Raw genomic sequence first — 5,000 nt, forward strand, 5'->3', positions numbered from 1 at the left:
AAGCGGCGTTGTGGTTGGTGGTTGATGTTGTGGTTGTGATCATGGCGGTTGGTCCAAAATAAAGATAGTAAAAGAAAAACGGCTATCCTGAAGAGTCGCAGCACGTATAAATGACATGTATTCCCACTAGACAACGGGTTTGGGCCTAACTACACATGCACTTACCGAGATACCTCACCTAAGGGACCTGAATGGTGGTTTGCGAATCTGGTGACCACAACACTACCCCCTCCCCTTTTTACAGACTCGTCCCGAGTCGTCAAATTTTCGTGTGCCATCATGTGTAGTTTTCCCCTAGTACATTTTACCTACGGATCCCTGAGTGCGACATTCATGGTATTCGTGTCCCCAAAATAAATAACCTGAGGGCTGCGTAACTACCTAAACAAACTCACTCACACGGACGACTTAAATAAAATTGCCGGCGCTAGACAGACATGCCGGGGGCGCACTCATATTTACAGTACATCTTAACCTTAACTTACAAATTTTACACTAAACCATGGCCCAGGATCATTGAACTCTGCAAAAACAAAGCAGTTAGCAGGGAGCCAGGCTGCCCGCATGCAGTCTCTGGCTCAAACAATGCAGGTGACAGGGAACGTGGCTGGCTGCTCACACGCAGTCCAAGGCCTTCCCTTTTGAACTGAACGCAGTGAACCACAACGGTGCTTGGGCTGCACAAACGCAGTCTCCGTGCCAGCTCAAGTGGCACACGCAATGAGCACAACGAATGGATGCATGAATACAAACACGGTGCACGGGCCGCCACTGCAGGCCCGTGTTGTAGCTGCCAACAGGGCAGTTCTTGCAGCTTGCAAACTGTTGCCTTGATCCTGGCGCACATGGAAATGAACAGGGGGGGCAAAGCAAAAATTGAACGGGGCTGGTGAACGTGGGCAGTGGGCATGGCATGGCAAAGGTGGCAGGCAAACACAGCCCGCAGAAGAAGGCCGCTGCAGGCAAACACAGCCGGCAGATGAACTGGCCGGCACAGGCCTTGAAGTACCACAGCTGCAGATGAAGTGGCCGGCACAGGCCTTGAAGCAAAACACGGCCAGCCGATGGCACAGGCCTTGCAGCAAAACAACAGCTGCCGATGAAGTTGGCCGGCCTCCGCCTCGAAGAAAAACACGGCCAGCCGATGGAGTTGGCTAGCCTTTGCCGTTCAGTGGAGGTTGGTGGAGGGAGTGCGGTGGTGCTGGCCACTTGGAAGGCGGGCTCGGACCTACCTACCTGTCTCCCTCCCAACCTATCGCCTTTGCCTGTCACTGTACATACCCACTCCCTTAATTTGTCAAACCCCAATTTAGCCCCAACTTATTTTTTTTCTGTTGTTTTTATTTTTACTCCCCCACTATAAATCGTCCCCTAACCCCCTTTATCGTCCTTGTTCGGCTAACCTATCCTGTCACCTAGCCTACTCCCAACCCCTACGTTCCCTTCCCAGAGGGGAACAAGGGAGAGCTAACGTCCTGTGCCGAGGCCCAACGAAGCCTCAGAATGGCCTCCCCAGAGTTCGGCGATCTAACCCAAAGTGGGTCCAGCGGCCCACAACGAGAGCGAGGGGATGGATGGTGCGGAGGGGTACATCTCCTAATCTACCCTAACCATTTAACTGTTAAACTACCCCGGGTCTTTCAACAAGCGCCTCTCGCTTAAACTATTGGTTCTAACAACCCAGATTCCCGTCGCCTGTGTTGGTGTCCTCACAATTTCGGGCCTCGCCCCCCAATTTTCTCTCCGTGCCCTCACACGGTCTCCTGGCTGGGACACGTGGCTCCCTTTGGCAGGCACGACCCTCTGCCGAATCTCCCGCTATGGCACCCCCGGGCACAACACTGCCTCCGAGCCTACCAGCTCCCTAACACCGGGGAGTGCCCCCCATGGCACCTCCCCTGAAACGCACACGTGGCAGGCCGGCCTCCCGGGCCCCTTTCCGAGGGTCACCCGTGCCCACAACACTGCCCACGCGGCTAATGGCGCCCCGGGCCCCGCACCAAGCAGGCGCACCCGTGCCCACTACTCTATCCCGGCCCCCCATGGGCCCATGGCCTACCGCGGCCGACTAGCCTGGTGCCCGGGGTACCCACTCAGCGATACTCACCTTTCGCAGCCACGCTCCCAAGCCCGTCAACAGGGCTCCTGCACCCCTCCAAATGGGTCTCGAGCCTACTTTCCCACCAACAACAAAACGACCTCCATTTTTCAATTTGACTAACCCAACTGACTCAATCTACACTGACCCCGGGGGTCCCTTGGGCGGGAGTCACTCCTCCCCCCAATCACTCATCGCACCATGCATTCCCCATTCGCTCCACTCACACAGACCCGCTGGCCTCACTCACTCACCAAGCACATGCTTCCACCTCACTCAACATGTCTTCACCTCATAACTCACCAACTCTTCAACACACACACCACTGAACTCTACCATTCTTCTAACTACATCCCCTAACTAACTCGTGCTCCCACGTCGTCCCTTAAACTACAGCACGTTCCTTTTAACCTACGTAGCTAAGCTACGTCCCCTCTACACATCCAAAGTCTGTCTCTGTCTCCTAATCTCTTTAATCAATTTCCCCACCTAAATCTGGCTACAATCCCTCTAACTAATCCATTCCACGGACTCCATGAGGACTTACCCCTGCCCCATGAAGTCGGTCTAACTAAGCTAACCCTTCCCCCTAACTAGTTTCCATCCTGTGCCCAGGTAAGAGGGTCTTTCACCCCTTGCCCAGGAATCCTTTGCACCCGAAAGTGAGGCTTGTTCCCTTTTTTATTTTTTTTTTTTTTCTGCATGCGCAGCGCCAGCGCGGCAACTCAGAGCTCGCGCACTTTGCACCTGGCCGTGACGTCATGCAGCTGCACGTGTTCCTCGTCCCTCCTTGGACGGGACCATCCGGCAGAGATACCCCTCCTGCCGAATTCCAACCCCACGTGCAGCCATGGCGTCACCGTGCGCATAAAAAAAAAACACAAGCCACACGTCTCGAGGGGTTCCCCACGCGAACACATGTGCTTTGCCCGTTGGAGCTTAACACACACGATCGCGTGGAGAACCCGTCCGGTCCAAATCCGTTTACCTGCCTAAACTTTGTCCGTCCGCGGGATCGGCAAATCCACCGCGTGCGTTTCCGGACCGGGACTTCACTCTCGCAAGCGAGCACGTGGTGGTCTCGTGCGTTGCACAGCACGAACCGCGTGCTCACTGCTGGGTGAACCCGGCACGGTCCTCGAAACAGCTACAGCCGCTACCCGGCTTTCGTTCCTTACATGTCTCCGTCGTCGCCTCCATTCAACCCACGCACACCTGCGTGTTACGACGCACACAGTCCACTCCATCACATTCACACCGGGAGACGCGGCTGCGTGCTCCCGCATGCCAACCGACATCTCCCTCTCATACCGCTCTCTCACACACACGGTCTCCCTGGCACACAGCGACCTTGCACACGGCCGTTCACTCACGCGTGCGGGGGCACTCACCCGCGGTGCCTCACTCGCACTCCGTGCCTCATCCACACACGCGGGGGCACTCACCCGCGGTACCTCATCCACACACCGTGCCTCACTCATACACGCGGGGGCACTAACCCGCGGTGCCTCACTCGCACTCCATGCCTCATCCACACACGGTGTGCTGGGAAGCACGTACTCCGGCAACATCGCCACCACACCACTCACACGTGGTGCCTCATTCATACTGGCCGTTTCATCCACACACACGGCCTCTCTCACACACGGTGCCTCATCCACACACGGCGTGCTGGGAAGCACGTACTCTGGCACCATCGCCACCACACCACTCACACACGGGGTCGCTTCCACACACGGGGACGCACTCACACCTTGCACCACACACACAGGGACAACCATACTGGGATTCGTGTCCCCACAAGGGTCTCCGGGGCCTCTATACCCCCCAAGCTCGCCGTGCACCCGTCCACAGCACCCGTCCCCTCAACCTCGCAAAACACGACCGAACTCACCTGGTCGTGACTCGCCTCAAGGGGGCATACTCCCTCCCCTCGTTCCTGGAGGACGCCATCCAGGTGCTCGCACTGGGTCTCTACCCAGTCCGCCAGCTCACCCCCATTGTCCTCCACTACCTCCGTGTGTGTGTGCGCGTCACTTACCCCGTCTTCCTCGTGTAGTCTTTCCTCTATTTTTTCTATCTCCCGTGTCTCTGCCAACTTTGTCACCTCTTCACCCTTTACCTCCCTTGTCTCAACTATTATTATTTCCTTTGTCACGGCCTTCATGCCCGCCTGCCGGCATCGGCCCATGTTCTGCGTCTCACCCCGCAGCTTTTTCGTTCTTTCCTTCATTTGCTGTGTACTCGCATCGATCTTTTCGTTCATGCCTTTCATTTCGTTTTTCATATTCGCTTCCATCTTCGTTTTTACTTCGTCCATTTGCTTGTTCATGTTCGCAATCATCTTCGCTGTCGTTTCCGCATACATTTTTGCCAGCATGGTGTATAGCTGGGTCATGTCGGGTGCGCTTGGGTGAGCCGTTTCGGCAGGGGTCGGGGAAGGGTTTTGGTGGAGAGGGGGGGGGAGGTGTCATACACCGCAGCCGCTGCCGCACCCACCTCAGGTTCTGGGTTCAGTTGGGCGAGTCCGTGTTCCTGCACAATCAACATTTCCTGCTCGGGGATTCCATCCTGGACCATGGATTCTACATTACTACACATATACATTTCTAATACCCCCGGCTCCCGCTCGCCTTGAGACGCCATCTTGCTTCTCGTGAAGGGTTAATTTGCTCGCTCGTAATTTGGAGGGAATCGGGGGTCGCTTCTCTCACCCCTGGACCGATTCCCGTGAATTTAGCCGGAGACAGGAGAGCCTGTTTTCCTGTTCTCCGATACCAGTGCCGCGAGGAGGGCGATGAATTTGTATCCCACTCCTGACACCAGTGTTGCGGATTCCGCGCCCGCCGGCGTGCTGACGGCCACGTAACTCGAATCGCGGCACGTCGCCCACCGGACGGAC

The sequence above is a fragment of the Eptatretus burgeri genome, chromosome 10 (assembly GCF_056783735.1).
Source record: "Eptatretus burgeri isolate ZD-2024b chromosome 10, Ebu_testis_v1, whole genome shotgun sequence".
NCBI lineage: Eukaryota > Metazoa > Chordata > Myxini > Myxiniformes > Myxinidae > Eptatretus > Eptatretus burgeri.